Raw genomic sequence first — 27,572 nt, 5'->3', positions numbered from 1 at the left:
ATTATTTTCATAAGAATTTGCCTGTTTTAGTACTGTATGTGTGGGGAAGCCCACAAAAATATTCCTGCTCAGGGCCCCCAATGGGATAGCACCACCACTGCTTCCTCCTCTTCCTTTATTCTCTATTGTAAGTCATATCAATTAGGTTTCTTGTTTAAGAGATTTCAGCTCACACAATGAATGCCAGAAAGCCATGATGCCGTCATCTCAAGTCAACCAGCGCCTGGGAAATGTTATTGGTGGAACTGAGGAAGAGAAAGTACAAGTTGGTGCCCTCGTGTACTTGAGGCAGTCATCTGCCTTTAATTCTCTTAATGCTATGAAATTAAAAACATTTTGTGATCAAAGCTCTTTCCAGAAACATGAGACCATGGGGCAAATTCTTCCCTCTGGAGATAACACATTAACACACTGCAAAAATCAATGAAGTTCACTATGGAGGGTCATGTATCTGAGGACAGAATTTAGCCTATTCTGTCAAAAAAAAAAAAGTATATACCCAGCTGTGTCCCTTTATTAAACTGAACAAAAAGCTAACAGAAATATTGACTCAAAGTTTCCATCCATCCATTCAAGGCATTTAGAACTAGAACCAAAGCCCTTGGGAGTTAATGAGAGTCTTTACATTGACTTTGGATCTGGCCCATATATCACATTCTAACTCCAGAGGTTTATTGTCTCCAAAAGTGAAGACAATACCAAGAATCATCATGCTGAAAGGGGTTTAATACAATAGCAAATGCAGAGGAAGCATTTCTGATCATCATTTTGATAAAGGTGATGGTTACAGTCACAGCGCAACAATCCTAATGCTATTGTCTCCAAGTGGCCCTTCCCCCTCAAGTTACACACTTCTTCGTTCTCCTCCATCTCTGTGGGAAGGATATTTGCATTCTTATCCGTGCTACAGAGAGTCCTCTATGAAAGTAACAGAAGCGCTTTCATCTTTAAAAGTAAATATAGTGGGTGGGTTTCAATGGGAATTATGTGTATCTGGGGGCAGAACTTGGCTCAGTAAGCAAAATAGATGGTTAGAGAGTGAAACATTGATGAATTCATTCTAGACTCTGTTATTCATAAAGTGCTCTCACAGTTTATAATGCCAGTAGAAACACTGGGAGTGAGTCACAATACTTCTTTGTATTCACTTCAGGGACGACTACTCTCCCCAATGTACAAACTGTACCTCTTATACAAACGGGTGTGCTTGGAGCACAGGAGAGATTCCATCAGGCCCACACACACTTTTTATCCTGTTTTTACCGCTGAATGTATTTAATTCAATACCAAATTAATTATTCAAATAGTTAATTCAAGTAGTAACCTAGAAAAAACGCAAAGCGGTTAATCACTGTGGCAGTTTTTAAATAGTGTTATGTAAATAAATGAAAAGAATAAAAGGGACCATCAATCATAGAGTTAAAACACATCATTGCTAGAAATTTTAAAAGTCAGTTTGCCTTTTCCACTATAGTTTTCTGGTTTCCTTTCTGAACTGCTATGAAGGCCTTTGAAAATTACAAAGACAGACAGAGCATCCTCTTGAAATGTCACGCTTCCATGGTTAAAATGAATTGTGACATTTATCACCCCTCACTCTTTTCTGATTCCAGTGTTATCTAATTATGATGTAATATGCTACAACAATCTTAAGGGCATGTTCTCTCCCCCGCTGCTCCCGCAGGTGAATGTAGTGGTGGTGGAAGAGTCTGGATTGACAGAATTAGCTATTTAAGTCCTCTGTTTCCCCACAGAATAGCTGTCTGGGAGAGGGATAGTGGGTGGGGTGGCTAGGATACTGGAATGAGACACAAGAGAGCTCAGTTCACTTTCCAGCTCTGTCAAATTCCCTGTGTAACCTTCGGCAAAGCACATAATCTCTCTGTGACCCAATTCAGAACATGAAGGTAATGTTATGTCCTTTGTCTCCCTTTTCTATTTAAAATATAAGCTCTTGGGGGCAGGGATTCTCTTATCCTATATGTATGTGCAGCACCTAGCACAATGGGGCCCCATTTCAGCTGAGGCTCTCTAGGCACTATTGTAATACACCTAAATGACCTGGAATAGGTGATTGTAGGAGCTGGCTTGTGCTGCTACACCAGTGTGCCTCAATCCTGACCCAAAGGAACTACCTCCATGGAAAAGAGTGAGCATGTGGGTTCTCACCTATCGGCAGGGATTGCTGATTATTGCTGCTTGTGATGGTTGTTTTTGTGAAGTGGACACTTTTCCACAAGGAAATGAACTGAGCCCACAACACTCAAAGGATACCAAACAGCTACTGGGTGGCAACAACTCTCAGCTGTGGCTAACCTCCACTGTGTTTGAAACCAGAGGTGAAAGGCTTTGCCTTTACTCCAAAGCAATTCCAACCCTCCTGCCATCCGGGCTTCATCTCACAAGAGTATAATCCTTCCCTCTCAGGGGTTCTGCTCAGTCAGGGAAGCGACATACTGTACCAGGAGCAGCATTATATAACACCTGTATTTAATTAAATGTTTCCTGTTAAAACAGTAATCAAAGACAACTTTGCAGAGCAAGTTACAGCTGTGGGGTCAAACCGTCCCATCCTTCCGCAGCAGTAACAAAGGAGTCACAGTGCCATTACACAGGGCGGAGCAGTAACAGTGGAGCCCACCTGGGAGGACAGCATCTCCTGCATGACACGGAGCAGATCTCCGCGGTGATGCCCTATGCACTGACTTCTGGGTGGAGCATGGATGGCTGACAGAGAGGGCAAGGTGGGGTCAGCTGATACACCACTATGGATCCTCTGATTGATCCACCCACGGAAGGGTCATGATGCAATCTCAGAGGCAGCCCTGGATACAGTAGTGGCCATGGAGACGCTCGTCACGGAGCCAAGTACATGCCCCAGCTATTCCGACAGTGCACTAGTGACAGTATTTGGCCCTCAGCTAGGCATCACATCATCTAAAGGAGAAACCTTGGCCTTGTAACACAAATTATGGTAATAAATAACCACCCTAATCTCTGTTGGAATCAGCATTGTGGCTGAAGGAATTTAAATATTTTGCACTTAACACAGAGAGTTAAACTCAGCAGGAGTTTGTGGCTTGACACAGTGCTTTGCAGCTGTCTCATCTTTTAATGTGCATGTATATATTTTTGTTGCCCCATATATTTTCTGACATGACACCTGCTCCCAGTTGAGCTGTATCAAACCAAAGTGCTCTGAACCCAGCTCATGACAAATCCTTCACAATACAATGTAATGAAAACACATGGTGCAGAGCCAGAGAGAACTCTGAGTTTAGTTCTTCCCAATGCTAACACTCCTAAAATGTCTTCTGTGATCACATTCCTAACAACAGTTTTCCAGGGTGGGATTTCCAAAAGCACAAAACATTGGCCTAACTCCGCTCATGATCTAGAAGAAGCAAGCTAATTAACAAAATTACCAGTTGATCCTAAAGTTAGAGGATGCCAGGACTCTATGGACAAATATGTTGCCGGGTAGAATTATTAATCGCTCACAATCTGAGACTCTCTTCATCTCAAGCACCACGGGGGACAAACTGGTTCCTATAGTATACCTATACTATATTTCTTCCTTTCCCATCTTTCAAACTACTAGTTTGCAGTGTAGTTCCTTGTTTCTTTACAATACCAGCAAGACTATGCCCCTAAATATAATTGCTTATCTGTAAAACCTGCAAAGAATGTTTATATTACTCACATTTATGACAGTTTTTTGAGGGTTTTGTCCCCCCGAATTGTAAACAATTAGCCAATAGCTGTGCATTTCTCATAGACTACAAAATAAATGGGAAAAACTCAGAGATGCTTGAATTGTGGGCTGAAGAAAAGAAAGTCATTGTGTAAAGACTGAGATCGTTTACTGCAATGTGTATCCTCACCAGAGCTGAAAACAAGGAATGGCTCAAGTCTCCCATGTGGTTTATGAGACCTATAAATTGGCACTGCAGTGAGCAATTCAGAAGCCAAACAAATTGCTACTCATTTTCTAGTGATTTTCTCCTTCTTTCAGAGGTATCCTCTTAGAGCATCTTAAGCTTTAAATCCCTCCCTACATTTCTCTCTATTGGTCTAGAAAGCAGTGCATGAAGGAAGGTAAAGGAGGGGTGAGTGTCACACAGTTGTTTCTATCTATGTGGTCTGCATAACCATGGACTTGAGGTGTGAGACTTGCTGTAGTCTTCTGACTTGGAGCCAGACTTTTGCCAATGAAGGCATAAAAGTCAGCTTTTCAATTAAGACTGTTCCCTTTTAAAAAGACAGAAATAGTTGCTGTGAACCAAAGGAAAGCAAACCATACTGCCTTTTTAAAAAAGTCTCTTTTTATGGGTTTTGGATACACTAGTTCATTAAATACTCTGTTGATCTTTTGATGAGGTACAGAGTTTAATCACTGTGCAGTGTGTTTGCTCTACATCATATAATCTATTGTTTTTCATTTGCTTAGTTAGAAACAATCAGAGCCATTCTTTTAGCCTAGATATTTTGTCTTTCCTTCAAGTACAAAAGGCCAAATCCAAAGTCCATTGAAGGCCAAGGAAAGATTCTTACTGGGCATTGGGTGAGGTCCAAACTGAGTCTACTCCTTGTACAGGAAAGCACAAAAATGGAAACTAGGGAACCAAAAATTAAAACCTAGGCAAAGTATCAAAGGTATCTGTCCTCTTCTGAATCACAAAATTAAAGGCACAAAATTGGAGACCATATTTGATTCTCCCCCTCCCCAATACACAAGGTCCTTCAGATCTAATTACTAGGGGCCTCGTTCTGATTTCACACTAGTTTTACAACACGGTAATTCCACTAATGTCAGGGGATTTACTATGGATTTACACTGGTGAAAGAGCAGAATCTGACTCTTTGATTCTAGGATTCTGTGATTCACTACATTGTCCTGAGTCTCCTTTCCACTAAGGCCCATTTACACTGCCAGTAGTGTAAATGGGAATCAGACCCACATATATTTATGGCTCACCTACTTATTGTTTATGGTGGAAATATCAGGTGCAATGAGCACCTGAAATACAGATGCACTTGTTTGTTTGTTTTTAAAAAGGGCATAAAACTACAAATTCTAAGTGATACAATAATTATTAAAACAAGAACTCCTGATAGGGAGTTGACATAGACTGATATTATACGGAATATCCTTTACAGATGATTTCTAAGAGCCAGTGTTTGGTGGTAATTGCAATCCAGGCATCCGCAAAAAATTAAAGGTGGGTGCCAATGGGAGTATAGAAGGGATGAAGATCGTCTTTCACTGGTCGAGGACTCTTGACCACAGCATCAAACCTGCGAGCTCTGTGCCAAAGGTGAGTGTGCTGTCACTGTAGAAGAACTGCCCCTCTCCTTCCGGAAGCAAAGCCTTCTCCTAGAAAAATCAGGAGCCCTTTGTTGGTACTCATACAAGGAAAGGGAGGCCTCTGACTGGAGATTGACTCAGTTCTGGTGGGCTTCCCTTTCTGTGATGGCGTGTAGAGACCCAGACACCGAGGCATCATCCTGCAGTTCATCAGAATGTGAAGTGTTACATCAGTTCCACAATTTAAAAGGTCGCTACCTTTAAAAGGCAGGTCTTCAATAGTGGCCTGACCCTCTTTTGGAATGACTGCAACCAAAATGTTCTTCTCGTAGTGACTGTGGTGGCCATAGACCTGGTTGCAGTGCCAGAGGCATCGAACGAGGCCTGCAGAGCTGTCTTCACCATTAACTGGCCTCCTGAAGCCACTGCCTTCAATTCATTTCTGATCTCTTGGGGAAGTCTCTTGGACAGTTGTAATACCTTGTCCCATTGCATAAATTCATATTTAGCCAGCAAAATGTGACACCTGACTACAAAAAACTGAAAAGTAGCAGATGAATAAACCTTCCTCACCAGCAGATCCATCTTCTTTGATTCCTTCTTCGTATGGCTGATGTAGATGTAGAGCAACAAGTATAATTTTACATTTCGATGGTTAAGCCAGATAATTGCATCTGGAGTAGTAGAGTATATTGTTGAGATGCACCTTCATATTTGTGAATTGGGCATTGAGTTGTTATAGGTTCTTTACCCCTAGGGGCTTGTGCAAGTTAGATTTTTGTGAGCTGCTGTTACAATCAATGATCTAGGTACCAGAAGCTTTCTTCTGTCAACATAGCTGTGTCTAAGATAGGGTGTTATCAGCACAGCTATATCGGTCAGGAGTGTTTTATTCATGCCCCTGATGGACGTAGTTATGCTCATATAATTTTTCAGTGTAGATCAAACCTTAGATGTGGCCAAGATATATGCCATAAATCCTTAGCAGGCTTGAGATTGCCTTCATTATCAGGAATGGCTGAAGAACCCTGGGCTACAGGGTGCAGAATGTCAAACAATTTATGAGATCTCTCCTGGACAATCTCCAGTGGCATCTCTAGGGTGTTTGTCATCCTTTTAAAGAGATCCTGGAAGTCTCTGAAGTCATCTATACTGGACACAGAGTCCTCACTTTTATATGCTGGTAACCAGTTTACAGGAGTTTCTGTTGGGATGATTGAGGATCCCTGGAAAGATTCTTAGGAGCAGTTAACTTTACTCTGGACCTCAATGAAGCGGAATAAGGAGCAGATGGAAGATGCTGAGGGTTCTACAGAGGCCAACAGGGTCATGTCTGTGCCCCATAAGAGAAGGGCATATGACACCACAAAGATAGAAACCAGGGAGAGTGAGACATCTCTGAAGCATTCAATCTGCAAGAATAGGGACTTCCTTCAAGGCCACTCTCAAGAATTAGTCTAGGTGAAGGTGGAGACCTCCTAAAAGAACTCCTATTACGATACAGAGATGAGGATGCCAATGAATAAAATTCCTCTAATGGAGGAGCACATCCCCGAGATATAGAACAAAGAGCCTCAGATTTTTCATGAGAGGTAGTCACCAGTGTCATCGAGGGTTGACAGATATTTTCTTCTTCAGTAATGTAGGCTCCCAGGCCCAGAAGAGTTCTGGATACAGCAGACAAAGGAGAGATATCTGACAATGGGGACTCCAGTTCCAGAATAAGTGTAAGGGCTATAGGACATATGAAAGGTGTCTTAGCAGAGGAAAGAGGCAATACCAACAACGGTACCATGATGACAAGCACCAGCACTAGAGTCCCAGAAAAAGTCGAGTCCAGATGCACTACTGACGACAATGGAACTGAGGAAGTGATACTGATCACCAAAGGTGCAGAATGCAGTACCACCGCTGAGGAACACAATCCCACAGTCTTAGAAGACTCATGGTACTGATGCAGTTTCAAAGGAGTCTGCCATCATGACAACACTCAGCCTTCTTCTTGGTCAGTACTGGAGATGGTGATCAGGCCTGAGCCCTTCCTGGGGATCTATGTTCTTTCCTGCCTTGGGCAGCAGGGGCCACTGACTGACTAGAAGAGCACTGATGAGAAGGCTCAGAGTGTTTGCTAGCAGCATGAGGTCTCTTAGAACCAGCCAATTTCTTATTTCCCAGACTCATGTCTCTTGTAGCCAGGGAACCTGACTTCAAAGCAGGAAGAGACCATTCCCAAGGGGGTACCTCAGAGTCAGACAAATTTTTTCTACCAAGAATCATTTTAAACGGGTGTTGAGAGCCCCCTGTGTGCGCTTAGAAAAAGAATTACAAGTGGCACGCTTGCTAAGGATGTCAGACTCCCCGTAACTCTTCACTAACAACACTCTAAACTATCTGAGCAACAGAGTGCAGGAGGACGTAATGGCACCACCTTGCTACAAGGGGCAGTGAGCAGGAACTGAGTGGCAGTTGGGGATGCTCTGCCTTTTATAGCCTCATTGTTGGGGGTATGAGGATGTACAGTGCATGTGCATAGACCCAATGGGCCTGTGGGCTAAAGGATTCCAGGCTTATGTGCACAGGATGCTCATAGCTACAGTGGGTGGGCGCCCACACACACACACAGAGTCATCCAAACATTTTCAAACTTCAAACAAAAGACTCGGTGTAGGTTTGGGTTCAAATTCAGTGAAAGATTCTTAGTTTGGTTCTTAGTGAATCTGAACTTGCTCATCATCCTTCGTCATCATTTGAATTTCTACAGTGCCTAAGATTCCTAGTGATGCACCAGGACCCCCATTATGCAAGGGGCTGTACAAACACAACAAAAAGGTTACATCTCAGTAATTGAAATGGGACAGGAGATCTCTTACCCAGTTTACTATCTAGTACTGCTCAGCCAGAAAGGGTCTAGAAGCCCAGAAGTGAACTTTCTCATTAGAAATGCTCTAGTGTTCTTTGACTAACTCCCCACTTGCCTGTCTTTGATTGTACTAGAACAATCAAATTGGAAATTAAATCTTTTTACCTGGTACATTTTGTTTCTTGTACAGAATGAATACATGGAGATTTTCAATTTGACATTAAGGTCTTAGTTAACTAAATATGTGTCTTGATGACTTAGTCCTTATTTGCATTTTTACAGTCTGGCTGTTTTTCACTAAGTCATAAATAATAAAGTGAAGGGTAAACACCTTTAAAATCCCTCCTGGCCAGAGGAAAAACCCTTTCACCTGTAAAGGGTTAAGAAGTTAGAATAACCTCGCTGGCACCTGACCAAAATGACCAATGAGGAGACAAGATACTTTCAAAGCTGGAGGGCGGGAGAAACAAAGGCTCTGTCTGTCTGTGTGATGCTTTTGCCGGGACCAGAACAGGAATGGAGTCTTAGAACTTAGTAAGTACTCTAGCTAGATATGCGTTAGATTCTGTTTTGTCTAAATGGCTGATAAAATAGCTGTGCTGAATGGAATGTGTATTCCTGTTTTTGTGTCTTTTTGTAACTCAAGGTTTTGCCTAGAGGGATTCTCTATGTTTTGAATCTGATTACCCTGTAAGGTATTTACCATCCTGATTTTACAGAGGTGATTCTTTTACTTTTTCTTCTATTAAAATTCTTCTTTTAAGAACCTGATTGCTTTTTCCTTGTTCTTATGATCCAAGGGTTTGGGTTTGTATTCACCTATGCAAATTGGTGAGGATTTTTATCAAGCCTTCCCCAGGAAAGGGGGTGTAGGGTTTGGGAGGATTTTGGGGGGAAAGACGTTTCCAAGCGGGCTCTTTGCCGGTTATATATCTGTTAGACGCTTGGTGGTGGCAGCAATAAAGTCCAGGGGAAAAAGGAAAATAGTTTGTACCTTGGGGAAGTTTTAACCTAAGCTGGTAAAAATAAGCGTAGGAGGTTTTCATGCAGGTCCCTACATCTTTACCCTAGAGTTTAGAGTGGGGAAGGAACCTTGACACACTACTAATGTAATTATAAAGGATTCCTACTTCCTTTACTGTAAATTTTAAAATATGCTTTCAAAAAGCTGGGAAGAACAAGAGAAACCCCTTCACTTAAGCAGATTTACTAGTTTCCAGAAAGAAAGATCCAATTATCTCAGCCAGAGAGCATGTCCCCATGCCATTTGTGCCCTCTGCTTTTCCACGCCTCCATCCTCCCCAGATGGTCACGTTAGGACATTGACAAGGAGAAACTATACTTTCCATTTCAACGTCGCAACTGAGCTGCAGCCCCTGAACAACAGCACATCAGTATCCTTTGGAACGGGATTTGCAAGATAAAAGAAAATGCTTAAAATAAAATAAGCTGTTTCTTTACTGCCCTGGAAAAGAGCATAAGGATCGACATGTTCTTGCCCCTTTCACAACAGAAATAAACCTGGGGAAAAAACCGAGACTCACATAGGAAAAAACAAAGGTATTTTGTTATGAGACGGTCTCACTCTGTTCACAGAGAAAACTGATATTCAATTAACGTTCTGGTTACACTTGGATTTATGCTGGAAATGGCCCATCCTGATTATCATGCACATTGTAAGGAGAGTGGTCAGTTTGGATGAGCTATTGCCAGCAGGAGAATGAGTTTGTGTGTGTGTGTGGGGGGGGGTGGGTGAGAAAACCTGGATTTGTGCTGGAAATGGCCCACCTTGATTATCATGCACATTGTAGGGAGAGTGGTCACTTTGGATGAGCTATTACCAGCAGGAGAGTGAGTTTGTGTGTGTGGTTTTTGGAGGGGGGTGGGGGGGTGAGAAAACCTGGATTTGTGCTGGAAATGGCCCACCTTGATTATCATACACATTTTAAAGAGAGTGGTCACTTTGGATGGGCTATTACCAGCAGGAGAGTGAGTTTGTGTGGGGGGGGGCGGAGGGTGAGAAAACCTGGATTTGTGCTGGAAATGGCCCAACTTGATGATCACTTTAGATAAGCTATTACCAGCAGGAGAGTGGGGTGGGAGGAGGTATTATTTCATGGTCTCTGTGTATATAATGTCTTCTGCAGTTTCCACAGTATGCATCCGATGAAGTGAGCTGTAGCTCACGAAAGCTCATGCTCAAATAAATTGGTTAGTCTCTAAGGTGCCACAAGTACTCCTTTTCTTTTTGCGAATACAGACTAACACGGCTGTTACTCTGAAACCTGATATTCAATTGCAGTTCTCGATGAGTGAAATTCACCTCCCTACCCAGCCCTGCACAAAACCCTATCACATGGGCTTTGTCCAGGAGCCTATCTAGGAATCAAGGTACAATTCAGCGTACAGCGGGACTGATACCGCTCTCAAGAGAACCAATGACAAAATCTTTCAGTGATAAAACTTGACATCTGCAGGAACAGAATTGGGATCTGTATAAGTGCAATACTGCTACAAAGAACCTGGCTCAGCACTGCGTGACGTTCCTCACTATTGCATTCTCTTGCTCACCATCCACTTGATAAAACATTTTACACTTTGGGAAAGATGCTCAGCTATTTCAAATTGTAATAACCCCCCTGACCATAATGGATCTGTGACAATTAGCACCAGCTCAGGATCTGTCCCCTTTTCTTAAAGTGAACTGCTTGACTCAGTAACAAATGAACTGGGCAGCCACTGTTCCATAAAAGAGAGTGCCCTAAGAGCCTACATCAAATGCTTTTTGGGGCCTAATGCCTTGCCAATTGAAATTAGTAGAAAAACCACTCACTAGTCTGAAAAGCATGGAAGTCAATGGGCTTTGGATCAGGCCCTGTATTTATAATCTGTCTCCAACTAATTATCCTGAATTACGTGACATTTTTCACCACTCTAGAAATACTGACAAACACATTACACTTAAAACAACAATATAAAATGTTTTGTCTGGCTTCCAAGATCTCAATATTGTTGCCAGCTGAAATCCTGCCTGAAACAAACATCAGCTTGTTAAGAAATAGTGAACATAAATTGGGTTTTCGAAAAGAATAGTTTTTATTACAATTTTTATGGGGGAATTTAGTGCTTGTGAAAGTTGCCATACTGACAACCCTGGAGACATAACGGTCCTCTGTTTATTCACCAGACAGGTACAGTGGGCACGAGTTGTACAAGTTTCCCAGTCTAGTACCTGCTAACATTCAGGCCCACATGTTCAAGCGTGGCCTCTGAAACTGTGCCCTCTGAAACTGTGCCAACAAAATTGTGTTTCTGTTTGCCTATGCACATTAGCTAGACAGCTGTGCAGCTTCACAATTTACATATGCAAATGCATATTTGTGAAGCTGGAGCATGGGAGGGGGAGTAAGAACAATTGCAAGGGTGGCACTTTGGAACAGGCTCTTGAAAATTTGATTTTCATTGTTTTTTCTCAGGCATGTTGATTTGATTTTGTGTCTTTTCACTCAAGAGGCTCCATGATCCGTAGCAGCTTTGGTCTGGTTGCTCTGAACATGTTTAATTGCGCTAATATATATTCTCCAGTGACCGCTTTCTCCCTGAAGAACAGGAGTAACTCTTACTAACTTCGGTGGGAGCTATTCCTCTCCTGGGAAAGGCAAAAAGGGCCACTGCTGCAGATCTGCTGCATACTCTAATGATAAGCAAATGCTCCCTTATCTGAGTCCAAAATGAGGGCATTAACTACACTGAAAATTCTTATCCAAACCCCTGTTTATGTGAATTAATTTCCTTTAGTTCCAATGAGGTCTCACTGTACACAATATATTTCATTTTCACTGGGCTGGGGCAGGAGGTTAGGGTGCGGGAGGGGATGAGGGCTCTGGGGTGGGGCTGAGGATGAGGGATTTGGGGTGCAGGAGGGGGTTCTGGGCTGGGGGATGGGGCTGAGGGATTTGGAGTGTGGGAGGGGATGAAGGCTCTGGCTAGGGGTGTGGGCTCTGGGGTGGGGCTGGGGATGACGGGTTTGAGTATGGGAGGGGGCTCCAGGGTGGGGCTGAGGTGTTTAGGGTGCGGGAAGGTGTTCCAGGGTGGGGCAGGGGGTTAGCATGCAGGAGGGTGTGCAGGGTGCAGGCTCCGGGAGGGAGTTTGGGTACAGGAGGGGGTTCAGAGCTCGGGCAAAGGGTTGAGGTGTGTGAGGGGGTGAGGGGTGCGGACTTTGGGTGGTGCTGACCTCACTCAGCTCCCGGAAAGCGGCGACATGGCCCTCTGACTCCTAGGTGGAGGCGCGGCCAGGGGGCTCTGTGTGCTGCCCCGCCCGCAGGTGCTACCCCCGCAGCTCCCAGTGGCCGTGGTTCCCAGCCAATGGAAGCTGCGAAGCCAGCGCTCAGGGTGGTGCCTGCAGGCAGGGGCAGCGCATGGAGCCTCCCTGACCGCCCCTCCACCTAGGAGTCAGACATGCTGGCCACTTCCCGGGAGCTGCAGGGAGCCTGCCAGCCCCACTACGCTGCCAACTGGACTTTTAACGGCCCGGTCATCAGTGCTGACCGGAGCTGCCAGGGTCCCTTTTCGACCAGTCGAAAACCAGACACCTGACAACCATAAGCCCAGAGCAGAATTCCGCTGTGCAACTTTTTCACTCATTCCAGACTTTCCCAGCAAACCTATAGATGTTACACTCCACAAATCCCATGGCAGCTGGACTACCCTGGGACACTGTGAGAAAGGCCTGAGTCAAGGGCATGGTCAGCATTTTTTGGTGTACACTCCCTGACCTAGTCCCCCAAGATTACTCTTCCCCTTTGGATGAATGCTTAGTGTGGGATGTGGAGAGAGTGCAGTGCATGAGACCGTAGCTGGTTATGATAGAAGTTCACCTTACTACTGCTTCTGCACCATGAATCTGTGCATATTTCTGGGCTTAGAGGGGAGAGGACCTGAAGGAGAGTCTAGATGAGCCCAATATGCTGGAAAAATTATTTAAGCATATTTCCTCTATATGAAAGTATCACTTTGGTAAATGGGACCCCGGGTGATCTGCTGTCCATGAAATTAATGCATGAACATTAATTAAAATTAATTATACCTAGGAGCTACTTACTATATATAATTACAAGGTTTGAAACATTTTTTAGAGAGCAACAACTGCCTTACATGAGCCACATTTCCAAACCTTTAAACAGTTAAGCCACCCCTCACGCACCTGGCATGTTACCTCCCCTGAGAGCCACAGCAGACTCTAGAAACGTAAACATCAACATGTATACTTACATGACAGATCGCCTTGAACATTATTCATAGTGTCACACTCTGGATTAAAATCCAAGATGGTGACACCAAAGAGCAAAGAGAGCAACAGACCCTGCTCAGTTCTCTTTTGTAACTTACACTTGTACCTGAATTTCAGTTTGCAACTGTCAAACATACAATTCCTATGAGACAGTCTCTGACTCTGTATATGCAGGGTATGTATTTCCTGCTGTTAACTTCATACTTGTGGTGACCTTAACGCCCCTCTCTTCTACACACAGAAACCTCTCACCTAAGTCTGATGGTGCTTTCAACCTGACCTAGTTGGCACAGCTGGGGGGTGTGGGTCAGACCCTGGGTTCTACTTTCACTCGGGATGATAACCCACCCCATTTTGCTGTGAGGATGCAGGCCAAATCACTCAAGTGCTGATAAGCCCCCAATGCCTCCCCACCATTCCCCCGGTGTGCCCAGAAGGACAGACAAGTTCTCCCACAATTCACTGGAAAAGAATCACACAGTGACTCAGATTACTGCAGCACAACCGAACCATGGGATGTGCCCCTAGAAGTCCACATGACACACAAAGGGGAGTGCAGCACCAGTGAGCACATAGTAACTCAGGTAGGGCTTGGCTGTGTGCACCCAGGCTAACCCAGGAGCTGAACACCCGAATTAACTCTGCAGTGAAGACACCCCCACAGCTAATTAGGAAGCTTAGTCATGCAGTTCTTCCAACACTTTGGGGGAAAATATTAGCAGGAGACTTGAGAGGCAAAGAGCCTGACATGATTATTATTTCCTAGGCTTCCTGTCTCCTGCCAGTCTTGGGTTTCACAAACAGGGCCTTGTCTCAGTGACTAAGGGCAATTACCCAACAATTTTACTAAAATCTGAGAGATGAGGTAAGTACGTGATATCAAGAAAGGACCCTTAAGGCATGTGCGCTGCCTTGCTGGGTGCAAAAAACTCTCACTAAAGTCACTGAGACTTCCAACCAGATCAAGGGCCCTTTTTCTGAGAATGCTTTCAGCAGCACTTAGCAATACTCAGCCACGTTGGGCAGTCATCTAGGGGCAGCAGTGGAAACAGAAATGTCTTACTGGCTAACAGATTTATTGTTTATTCATGCTGTAAAAGGGCATCCAACAGAAGGAAGCTTGTTCTCAGGTCTCTATGTCCAGAATCACAAGCATCTTTGCTTCTCAGTTAGGGACACTATTGGAAAACCTGAAAGGCAGGGAGAACAATAACCTGAGACTGTTTTACTGCAGTCTAAAAATCTAAAAAAGAGACAAGATGAAGGCCTGGAAAACTGAAGGGAAAGAGACCATTGGCAAAGCATGCATGCATCTATATTTACAGAAAACTTGGCTCAATAAGTGCGTACTAGAATTTTCTTCTCTAGGGAATGTACTGAGCACTAATTGTGCCATGACATTCTGATCTTATAAAAACAGTGGGGTCATAACACGTCCACCCATTGATCTCTGACATACAAAAGCAGACAGGAAGCATCCACTTAAAGAAAAACTAGCTTTTTATGATCTCCATGTATACACATGCACGCACTCGTGAACATGTCTGTACACAGACACATGCATGCACACTCATATCTTTATAACTGTAACCAAGTATCTCTAGATATTTTGTGCTACAAAACCTTTAAAAAAGAAAAAGAAAGAAAAGCAAGCATTTTTGGATATTCTACGATGTGGAATTTCTCCCCTGCCAAACCTTTTCCCACCACATTTACTGCCTGCTCAAAAAAAATAAAAATCACTTTCTCTTCTAGTTAGTTTCAGAAGTGGGTGTGCATGTGGGAGGAGAGCAGATAATTAAGCGAGAGGACTCTGAAATGGAGGTGGCTTATCCTGCAGCCCTAATACTCAATGGGAGCTTTGCCTGAACCAAGAGTGGAAGATCAGGTCTCAGATGGGTACTGGGAAACAATGGAATGGCCTCAGCTTACATGGATCATGTTTTTGGTTCAGTTGGTTTTATATTTGCTCTGCGATAATTAATTTTTTGCTGTAATTATGTTGTAATTCTAACATCTTTACTAAAGATTTTTAAAAAGAAAATCTGGGCATCTCGGGCCCAGATGCGCTGCTGAGCAACCTGAGCTAATTCATCTGAGATATATGACCTCTCCTAAATCACACCTACCCGGTGACAGCAGCACTCACTGTCACAGCACTGAGCCTTTGGAACGGGCATTTGCACATCCTTCCTGATTTGTGTAGCCATTTGGGCTTCTGTGAACAGCTCTGTTTTTCTGAAGGTGCACCTGTCACCCCCAGCTCTGAAGACCTGACATTCACATAGGTAGGAAATGGCTTTCTTATTGGGTTTTCAATGAGAGGAAAATATATGAGCCTGGAGCACGGGAGAGGAATGAGTACAAAAATTGCACAGAACAGAAAAAGAAGAGACTGTCCAAGAAACAAACAAACAAATGATACGATATGATGGATAAACAAATTCAGAAAGTGGGGACAGGTTTGTTGATAAATGTTATAGTCAACTGCTTGACCCCTGTCATAAATATAAAGGGAAGGGTAAACCCCTTTGAAATCCCTCCTGGCCAGGGGAAAGCTCCTCTCACCTGTAAAGGGTTAAGAAGCTAAAGGTAACCTCGCTGGCACCTGACCAAAATGACCAATGAGGAGACAAGATACTTTCAAAAGCTGGGAGGAGGGAGAGAAACAAAGGGTCTGTGTCTGTCTGTATGCTGCTCTTGCCAGGGACAGAACAGGAATGGAGTCTTAGAACTTTTAGTAAGTAATCTAGCTAGGTATGTGTTAGATTATGATTTCTTTAAATGGCTGAGAAAAGAATTGTGCTGAATAGAATAACTATTTCTGTCTGTGTATCTTTTTTGTAACTTAAAGTTTTGCCTAGAGGGGTTCTCTATGTTTTTGAATCTAATTACCCTGTAAGATATCTACCATCCTGATTTTACAGGGGGGATTTCTTTATTTCTATTTACTTCTAATTTTTATTAAAAGTCTTCTTGTAAAAAACTGAATGCTTTTTCATTGTTCTCAGATCCAAGGGTTTGGGTCTGTGGTCACCTATGCAAATTGGTGAGGCTTTTTATCCAACATTTCCCAGGAAAGGGGGGGTGCAAGTGTTGGGAGGATTGTTCATTGTTCTTAAGATCCAAGGGTCTGGGTCTGTAGTCACCTAGGCAAATTGGTGAGGCTTTTTACCAAACCTTGTCCAGGAAGTGGGGTGCAGGGTTTTGGGAAGTATTTTGGGGGGAAAGATGCGTCCAAACAGCTCTTCCCCAGTAACCAGTATTAGTTTGGTGGTGGTAGCGGCCAGGCCAAGGACAACGGGGGGGATATTTTGTACCTTGAGGAAGTTTTGACCTAAGCTGGTAAAGATAAGCTTAGGAGGTTTTTCATGCAGGTCCCCACATCTGTACCCTAGAGTTCAGAGTGGGGGAGGAACCTTGACAACCCCATTTTGCTTTTCTATGAAATATATTCCAGAGACCAAATAATCAACATCAGTCAGGTTTACAGTACAGGACAAAGGTTCTATATGATACCAGTCTCAAGGAAGTCATCTAATGCACAGTTGTTGCCATCATCTTACGCGGAAGGTATGCTCCTAAAGTTACACTCCTAGAGCCATCTTTTTTATAACCTACCTGTTTACAAAGAACAGGTACTGTATATATCATCTGAAACTAGATTTAATCAGTCAGCTTTCTATTTTGTTTGTCATGGTATACCTTTTATCTCTTTATTCTGAACACATGCATTCCAGGTACCAAAGGGCATGATGGCATCTCCTAGGTATGTTCTAGGGTGGGTTGTCTTGTCTTCTTCTTTTGGGACATTCCAGTACTGGCCTGTGAGAATAACTCCCTACCTGTTGCTATGGTAAAATACTCATAAGTCCTGAATGTGACAGCTTTCCTATCTATTTAAGCCAAAGTTTGCCTCAGCTAATACAAGTTGTTTGGGACACTTAGCACAGGAGAACAGGATTACACTAAATGTAAATAGGCCAATTTAGGCTATATAAAGTCCTAGAACATTTGTGCTTTACACAGACTAATATATGTATCAGGGGTGGCCAAACTTACCGACTCTCTGAGCTACATATGATAATCGTCAGAAGTTCGAGAGCTGGGGTGCGCCTGCCGGGGCACATGTATTATCTTCACAATATAAAGTAATATCGTTCAACAGGTTTGAAAAAAATACCCATGCCATCAAATGTATTCTTCTGAACACGAGACAGGCAGACAGCAGGAGGAAACATAGGAATTGCCCTGCTGGATTAAACCAGTGGTCCAAGGAGTTCAGTATGCTTCCTCTGGCAATGGCCAGTACCACCTGCTTCACAGGAAGAAGGTGCAAGAAGCTCTGCAGAGGATGGGTGGAACTGGCAGCATCTCTCAACATGTGTACAAGTCTTTATCTAATGTCATTATCCCCTTGCAGCATATGCGATGCATCCACAAGCCATCAGTCAAGGCCATTTTCCTGATGAGAGCAAGCACTTCGTATACCAAAGATAGCCCTTGCACTAATTGGGGTTAGAGTTTCAACAAGGAGTTGAGTCACTGAGCAGTGAGTGAAAGAGACTGCGAGGGATGGTGAATGCAGAGTGCTGTCTGATCCTACTAATTCACTTAGGCATGTATAAATAGAGGTGGTTTTGACATATGCTTTGGGAGGTGCTATGGATCGGAGTTGTTTCAAATCTGCTTTAAAGACTAGATCATTTGAAAAGCTCATTGTAGAGTGTGGTACAATGAGTCTATTCATCATTGAGGTTTTATTCTATCTTTTTTGTTCCGTGGAGTTCTTTAACAGCTTTAATGTTTTGGTTTAAGGTGTCGAGAGTATTATGGTAAAATTGCTGTTATTGGGCCAAATACTAAACTATGCTGCTCTTCTCATGGCTAGCTTTCCAGTGAATTATAAACTCCCATTCTCAGATACACTGTGTGATTTTAAATGTGGTCAGTAAAGCCAAGTCATACAGTATTCAGCAGCTATGGAGGGCCTGGTGTTCATTTACAGTAAGCCCCTTTACCCTGCCAGCACAAGTGTAAAGAGGCCTTAGAGTACATGAGAATCAGGCATTAAATTTGTGCCTACTAGTAGAAAGGACACTGGAAAAGGACTCAAGAGACCTGGGTTCTACTCCTGGCACCACCTCAGGCCTGCTGGGTGAATTTGGCAAATCACTTCCCCTCTCTGTGCCTCAGTTTCCCCTCCCACTGTTTATCTGTCTTGGGATTTGTAGAAAAAGAGCACTTTATAGACTACATTCTCTTGCTGGAGTTCCGGACAGTTCAGACAGAGACAGGGGGCACTGTCAGCAGGCTTGACAGTGTGCTGCAGACACAGCTTGCTTTCATCCTGCTAAGGCAATACAAGAAGGCACGAAGGCAGTTAGTTGGTTGGGCATATTAAAAAGATCAGCTGATGGAAAAAATGTCTTTTGTAAAGACAAAAGTGCATGTGTGGATAGGTAGACAGATGGGCAAGAAACTCTTCCAGAAGGTCTAGGTTGCATCCCAAGCTGCTACTTGCAAGAGATCTGTGATGAGACGCTAAATGCTAATGTTTTATATCTGAAAAGCCTGAAGTGGCAGCAATGGAAGCAGTCTCTTGTTATTCCTTCCCCCCCACCCCCACCACTGTTTCTCACAAATTCTTGTCAACTGCTGGAAATGGCCCAACTTGATTATCACCACAAAAGGTTCCCCCCCCTCCCCACTCTCCTGCTGGTAATAGCTCATCTTAAGTGATCACTCTGGTTACAGTGTGTATGGTAACACCCATTGTTTCATGTTCTCTATGTATATAAATCTCCCCACTGTATTTTCCACTGCATGCATCCGATGAAGTGAGCTGTAGCTCACGAAAGCTTATGTTCAAATAAATTTGTTAGTCTCCAAGGTGCCACAAGTCCTCCTTTTCTTTTTGCGAACACAGACTAACACGGCTGGTACTCTGAAACCGGTCTCTTGTATATTTTCTTTTTCACCGAGGGCAGGCAATCTGAAGCACTGCCCTGCCAATGACCTCAACTATGACCCAAAGGGACTGTCTCTGGTTTAAAGATGATTCATGTACTATGTTAGCTGAGTTGGATGAATAGGCAGTATTCTGACTGTAAAACACTTATCAGTTGGGATTCCCTTAAAACTCAGGTCTGACATGACTGGGTCAGTAACCATGCACTTTCGTTCCTATCCCCTTGAATAGAAATGTCTCTTTGCATCCTTCAGTGGTTCTCAAAAATCAGGTCGATTTTTATGGCTTGCTAATTATTAATGCTAGACTTCTGCTGGCTTTCAGGGTGAGACAGAGTTTTCTTGAAGGCTCTGGGCACAAAACTTGCAAAATTAATCACCATCTAGCTGCAAAACCCAGCTGTGGCAATCACAAACATGCAAATCGGTCCAGTGTTAAACTTTAGTCACTTACAGAAGAAAATATTTGCTATTCTTTTTGTTGATTGGGAACATTTAGGATAAACATAAATGTAAAAAAATATTATTAGTATTCTTAATATTAACTAACTTATTCCCACAAAAGATTATGTTAAAAGAACATTATTCAGGTTTCAAAGTCAGACACTCAAAAATTAGGAAATGCTAGAATTCAGGCTGCCTGTGAAACCTCATGTGTATGTCATTATTCCTGGGGGAATGTTGCACCACTGCACAAGCGCAGAATTTATGGCCCCCGCAGATTTCTTTGCTTCCCTGCAGAAAAATGACTTTCTGGTGGGAAAGAAAGGGAAGCCAAAAGAGAAGTCATGTGACCCTCCCCAGCAGTACGTTTCCAGTTCCCAGGGCAGCCGAAAGTAAGCTAAATCACTGTGGGGCAGGGGGCGGGACTGGGGAAGACCCAGTTGGTGGCTCCTACCCTTGCGCTGGACTCAGCTGCTAGTCCCACCTGGGCTGGGGAGTATGGGACTTCCTCTTCCCCTACACGGCATCTGGGGCCGGGTCAGACCCACCCCCAGGTTTCTCTCCCAGCTGCAGGAAGCTCTGTAACCCCCCCCGCTTCCTGAACCCATTGCTCCTCAGTTGCAGGGGAAGGGAACTCTGTACAGGGAGCTGCTCCCCCATCCACCCAACACCCATGCATCTAGACCCCCCTCATACCCAGACCCTCCCACCAAGCCTCACGCCCCCACACTCAGAACCCCCTTGATAAGCCCAACTCCCCCTGCACCTGGACCACCCCAATGAGCCACCCACACCTGGATCCCAACCCCACCAAGCCCCACTCCCCCAGCATCTGGACCCCCACTGAACCCCCAACACCGAGACCCTCCTGCTGAGCTCTATCCCCCCACACCCAGACCCCTCCTGCTGAGTCCCAACCACCTTCACGTTGACCCCCCTACAGAGTCCCATTACTGTTGAACCCAGATCCCCCTGTACCTGGATCCCCCACTGTGTCACCCACACTGTCCCACACAGAACCCTCTCAACCCACAACTGGATCTCCCCACATTAAGCCCCTCCACACTTGGATCCTGCCTTACTGAGCCTTCCTGCCCACACCCGGTGCACCTGGCACAGAAGGACAGGCCCTGGGTCAGGCCCGGTCCTTGTGCTGTGTCAGGGAGGGGGTGCAGCCTCACCGCTGAGTCCATGTGCTGTGGGCAAGCTGCACAATGATCTCCCACTTCTGTGCAGCCAGTGTCCTGTGCTCCCCAATGACATGCTGAAGCCTACACATTTATTTGACAAATAAAATTTGAAGAATTTTAAAATATTGTGTGCAGAATTTTTAATTTTTTGGCACAGAATCCCCTCAGGAGTAATAGTATGTATTATAATGCACTCTTTAATTGCGTGGTCATATACTATTTTTTCCACAAACTGCTGACTCATTCAGTGTGTAGGATGGACAGCATTCACTTCATGAGTAGCTATTCAATATTTTGTTTTCTCATCATTATTCCGTGTTTGGCCCCAGGCCTTACTTCCTTAACACTTTCCAAATCCTGCAGACAGAATTATTAATTTCCTCATGGGCTTTTCTATGACGCTTACAACTATAATATCTGAGTGCTTCACAAACACGAAATAATTTATCTTCACAACACCCATGTGAGTTGAGAGGATGGTATTATCAACATTTGAGGAGCTGAGGCAGGGAAAGATTAACATCAAAGTATCCAAAATTTTGGGTATCCAATGTGAGACACCTAGGACTTCATTTTTCAGAGTACTTAGCCTTATATGACTGTCAAGATTCTATCCCCACTCTGAACTCTAGGGTACAAATGTGGGGACCTGCATGAAAACCTCCTAAGCTTATTTTTACCAGCTTAGGTTAAAACTTCCCCAAGGTACAAACTATTTTACCTTTTGCCCTTGGACTTTATTGCTGCCACCACCAAGCGTCTAACAGATATATAACAGGGAAAGAGCCCGCTTGGAAACATCTTTCCTCCCAAAATCCTCCCAAACCCTACACTCCCTTTCCTGGGGAAGGCTTGATAAAAATCCTCACCAATTTGCATAGGTGAATACAGACCCAAACCCTTGGATCATAAGAACAAGGAAAAAGCAATCAGGTTCTTAAAAGAAGAATTTTAATTGAAGAAAAAAAATAAAAGAATTACCTCTGTAAAATCAGGATGGTAAATACCTTACAGGGTAATCAGATTCAAAACATAGAGAATCCCTCTAGGCAAAACCTTAAGTTACAAAAAGACACAAAAACAGGAATACACATCCTATTCAGCACAGCTTATTTTCTCAGCCACTTAAACAAAACAGAATCGAATGCATATCTAGCTAGATTACTTACTAAATTCTAAGATTCCATTCCTTTTCTGTTCCCGGCAAAAGCATCACACAGACAGAGAGAACCTTTGTTTCTCCCCCCCTCCAGCTTTGAGAATATCTTGTCTCCTCATCAGTCATTTTGGTCAGGTGCCAGCGAGGTTATCCTAGCTTCTTAACCCTTTACAGGTGAAAGGGTTTTTCCTCTGGCCAGGAGGGATTTTAAAGGTGTTTACCCTTCCCTTTATATTTATGACAATGACACTTCCAGAGTTTAACACAGCTCCTGTGACTTCACCTGCAGCTGTGAATGCTCAGTTTTGCAAACCAGGGACTCAAATTGTGTGTCCAGAAAAGGTAGGGCAAACAATTAGTGACCAGCTGTGAAAAGTTTGGTCTAAATGACTTCCCAGTACCACATGGGCAACCTTAATTCTGGCATTTCCTAACTTTTGAGCACTTGACTTTGAACCTTAATAATGTTATTTTATTGTTATTTGTGGTGTGTAAATTTTCTTTTAAAAAACAAACAGAAAAAACAGAACAATTCCATCATGTGTTATCATATGACGCCCACACACATGTCATCAGAAGGGTTGAAAACTGTAGCTCCACCACACAGATCTCTGTGAACTGAGACACTGGTGTAAACAATAACAATGGTAGGGTGTCATCCTCACTGTGGACGAGCATCGGGGAGGGAAGGGACATACTTAGCTGGTGGGTTTCATGGACATTCACTGACAACAGAGGAATGGTGGGACTTGGGGATCTTGGGTGCCAAGGTTGGCTCTGGAGGGGAATGCGCTCTAGTGGGCACAGTCTCTTCTTCACATCTTCCTCAGGCTTGAGCTGTTCTGCGCCCTGCCATCAAACCTGTCCCTGTCCTAGTCCTGTCTCTTCCCTATCCCCCTACCTCCTTGCCCCAATCCCACTCTCATTGTGTACCCAGTCCCAGTCTCCACTCCTCAGGCTTCTCATCCCAGTCTCAATCTCCTTGTCCAGCTATTCCTAGTCTACCCATCTAGGTTTGCTGTCCAAGTCCCAATCTCCCTTCTTCCATCCCTCCCAACTCCCAGTGCCTTCCCCCTCCCTGCACCCACTTCCAGTCCCCTTGTCCTGCCAGTCCCAGTTCCCACCTCCTGTTTCCTCATCTAAGCTGTGTCTCCCTCTCCTCACCTCCCAGGCTCCCCCATCCTTTCCCTGGTTCCTTGTCCCAATCTTTTTACCCAGCCCATCCAAGTTCTCCCCCTGCAACCAGCTCCTTGTTAGATCTGTCCCCCCGCCCACTGATGCTTAGTTCCAATCTCCATGCCTCCCCTTAGTTCCTCATCCATCTCAGTGCTCCCCCACAAACTAACTGGCTCCCAGTCCCCTCCCTGTTTACCTCATCAGCTTCTGGTCCTAGTCTTCACTCCTCCTTCCCCCAACTAGTCCCAGCGTGCCATCCCTCTGAGCCACCAGGCTCCTTGCCCAACCAGACCCGGCCCTCTCCTCAGTGACAGTTTTCCCCAGCCTCATTCTGAGAAACAGCTGATTTGTTTTTGATGAAATTAAAAAAAAATCAATCTGAGGCAGACACTGGTATGGAAAATTTCAGCCCAAACAGTTAAAGTTGGGAAAATTTATAAGCAACTGAAAACAGTGCCTTCTAATAGGAAGTGTCAGGCAACCTTAAAAATAGGTGGAGCTATTGGGCCACCTACAATGAAATGTTAAGTTCATGGAAAGTATTTGAATAGGTGAGTATGTTATGTTTGGAAAAGCATGAAAGAGAGAGAGAGACAGTATATTTATTTCATGAATAATTATAGAAGGTAAATGTTTTGCCACATTCCGACAAGCTCTTTGGAACCATGGCGACTATTAGCCGTGCTCTGGAAGTTATATTGCAGACCAGAGTCTATCAGTACGATGTGAAACGGAAGGTGTAAAGAACTGTAGGAAGACTTCTTCTGCATTAGAGGTGGAAGATCAAGATGAATGCCCATGATTTTTTTCACTTTTATACTCAGGACTTGATCCGCCTTCCAGGGATGCATTGGTTCAAGCCCAGGAGAATGTTTTAAATAGTGACCAAGATTCACTACATAAGGTTTTCCCCTCACCCCGCTCTCCTGCTGGTAATAGCTCACCTTAAGTGATCACTCTCTTGTTACAGTGCATATGGTAACACCCATTGTTTCATGTTCTCTGTGTATATAAATCTCCCCACTGTATTTTCCACTGAATGCCTCTGATGAAGTGAGCTGTAGCTCACGAAAGCTTATGCTCAAATAAATTGGTTAATCTCTAAGGTGCCACAAGTCCTCCTTTTCTTTTTGCAAGATTCCACAGCAGGCTCCCAGCAGAGGTGACCCAGCTGATGTGCTGTACAACTGTTAGCATTTTAAATATTCTGCCTTTCAGTTTCACTGAATGTCTCCTTGTCCTTGTATTGTGAGAAAGGGCGATTAGAAGTTCCCCGTCTACCATTTTTATAACTTTATTGTATCACCTCTTACTCCTCTCCTCTCAAAAGAGGCCCAGTCTTTAAATTTTCTGTTCATATGGAAGTTTAATGACGCACATGAGAATCCCACAAGGATAAAAAAAGGGGGTTGCCCCCCTACCTGCAAATCTCAGATGGATGATATGCAGCCTCTGCTTTGCACTGGGGTTCTGATAACTGTAGCAGACCCGACAACTCTTCACGCTGGGTAATAATTCACTTGTCTGGGCCCACGCCGGAGTCCTTTCCTAACCAATAGAGTAGGGCACACAGTATTCACTGTGGTGATATCTCCTCCTCCTTTCTCTTGAAGGCCGTGACCTTCCCCTCATTTCTGATTAAAGGGAAACCTGATGGGTGAGGCTTGTAGATATTTGTTGCCTCTAGATTGTGGAGTGTTGGGACGCTCTTGCTTTTCTTTGTCCAGGCCTAGGCAGCCTGGCTGTCCCTGCTCCCTGGTGGTTGATGGATGGCTGGGACAGATGCTCCGTCTCCTTTCCCTTCCCATTGCCTTCTGCTGGAGGAACTGTTCTGGTGAGGGATAGCTAGGTATGAAGCCCCTTATGAAGCTGGGCGCTTTGGGATGTCTATGCTCCTTTCACAGGGAGGAAAATGTGATTCACCTCTCTCCTGTCCTACACAGAGCAATCACAAGGCTGCATCCCCTCCAGCTGCTACAGCAGCCAACTCCCTCTCTTCCCCGTAGCCAATTATTTTAATTCAGTATTCATTTATTGTGTGATGTTATGATCAATCAATATGTTATATTACATATATTCACTGTATGTTTATCAGAGTTGATTCGTAGAATTATAAAAGTACAACATTGATCAGTATTTAGAGAAACTATGTAATAGACATAAGTAAAACAAGCTGAAATGCAAAAATCTGTAGACTGAGGCCTGCTAGACTTTAGCTTAGTTATTTTAGGCCTTGGAGACAAGAAATGATGGCGCAAGTCAATAACCGAGAAATAACCCAAAAAATGATGGGAAAGAGGTACCAACTGGTAATATTGCGAAAGTATAGCTGGAAAGATTATATTCAAATTATAAAATACTGTAACGTAACAACAAATATTGTCTCTAATACGTGCCCTAACTGCAGGATAAAGGTGGTAGGTCAATGTTAATAAGAATCTACCCAGCCTATAAAATTCAGGGTTTCTTGTGTTTCCAGCAGACACAAACCAATAAGAAAGAGAGGGTTGACACTTTCATGTATATACATAGAATGTAGGTATAGACAGAATCACGGTATAAAAAAGGGTGCCCAGAACAGGAAAATTGAGTTTCCGGGAGGAAACTCCAGCAGGAACCACTCCCATATTGATGGTCAATCCATAAGAGGGCAAACAGACTTTAACACTATCTAAGAGGATGTGAGTATGTCTGTAGGTATAACTGGTACATTGTATTTATCTTTAGGAATTGTATATGCTGTGACATTTATAGCTTTGTTGGTAACTTTAATAAAACTACTAAAAATGTATGCTCTTATAATTGTGTGTGTTATTTGCCTATGGTTTTATGTGTTCCTATTAACTCTGGATCCAGAACAAACAGAGATAACTCTGTTCAACTTGAGACTGTAGCTGCCAGAGCTGAACTCACTAAAGTATGATTAACATTAAATAGAATAAAAGGCTACAAATTTGGTGCCCAACAGCAGGGCCATGAAACCAATAGGAAACAAAGGTTTGAGGGAAAAATATATATATAGGTCAAAAGTTATTATGAACTAAAAGGGAGAGTTCCTGCTTTTGCTTGCTTGCATATTGTTTTGCTTGTAGAAACCCTATCAGGCGTGGCAGAGTGAGTCAGACGGTTCACAGTCATCTGTCAGTAATAAGCTCCCCAAATTTGTTAATAAGGTCCACGAATTTTAGACTCCTTTGGACTGGGCCACTGACGGAGGATCAAGGAAAACTCTGGGGGGTTACCTTGGTCACCACCCTTCCTCTCGGTGTACTCCAGCTGTAAAACAGCTGAAGGAGAAGTAAGCACCACAAGCCCTTCTCAAATCGAGAAATCCCTATAAGATATTTATCAGGAGCAAGTCAGGGATGCCTTCTATTATTTTTCTAAGGAAAGTATGTAACAGAATAAATTATCCATTCAGTCATGTGTTTTAACAGACCCACAAACATTCCTGGAGGGCTTTGTGCAAGACTACATCAAAACCCATGGGGGAGGATTAGCTAGGAGACGAAGCAGCGGCCTCCTGTGGGCCCATAGAGATGCTTGGAATTTAATGTGTTCCCTCTCTGGGAAGGAAAAAGTAAAGAAAAAAATCTCAAGAGGTGAAAGGAATAGCTAGGGATCGTGTATACATTGCATGTAATATCCCGGGGAGAAGATTTAAGAGGAAGGTTGAGGAACTGGAAGAGACGAGACAAGTCTTGTCCAGAGAGCAGGAAACTTATAACATATTGAGAGAACAGCTTAGCAAGCAGGACAAGAGAGGTAAATTCCATACTCCTTGATCAAAGGGACAGTTTGGCAAGAGACCTAAACTACAGCAAGTTACAATTCAAAAGGCTGGTTATGAAATTCTGATGTGGAGAGACAGAGCAATGAGGCATGGATGTTCAAGAAGTGAGAATAGCAGAGCTAGCTCACAGAACACAAAAAGAAAAGGAGTACTTGTGGCACCTTAGAGACTAACCAATTTATTTGAGCATGAGCTTTCGTGAGCTACAGCTCACTTCATCGGATGCATGATGTTTCCACGGTATGCATCCGATGAACATCGTGCATCCGATGAAGTGAGCTGTAGCTCACGAAAGCTCATGCTCAAATAAATTGGTTAGTCTCTAAGGTGCCACAAGTACTCCTTTTCTTTTTGCGAATACAGACTAACACGGCTGTTACTC

At 43.7% G+C, this 27,572-nt stretch overlaps 1 protein-coding gene across 31 annotated transcripts in view; it reads right to left on the bottom strand.

The window, feature by feature from the left end:
* Positions 1 to 27,572, bottom strand: part of MAP2 (microtubule associated protein 2) — a 346,697-nt gene that overhangs the window by 99,625 nt on the left and 219,500 nt on the right. The window contains exon 6 of one of the 31 annotated variants that reach the window (XM_048868503.2): positions 24,819 to 24,945. The exons of the other annotated variants lie outside the window; for them this stretch is intronic. The gene's annotated coding sequence lies outside the window, so the exon portion shown is untranslated. The remainder of the gene's footprint in view (positions 1 to 24,818; positions 24,946 to 27,572) is intronic. 31 annotated transcript variants of the gene reach the window in all.

This window comes from Caretta caretta, chromosome 11 (assembly GCF_965140235.1).
Source record: "Caretta caretta isolate rCarCar2 chromosome 11, rCarCar1.hap1, whole genome shotgun sequence".
Taxonomy (NCBI): Eukaryota; Metazoa; Chordata; order Testudines; family Cheloniidae; genus Caretta; species Caretta caretta.
This window is presented reverse-complemented; position numbering and strand designations above follow the sequence as displayed.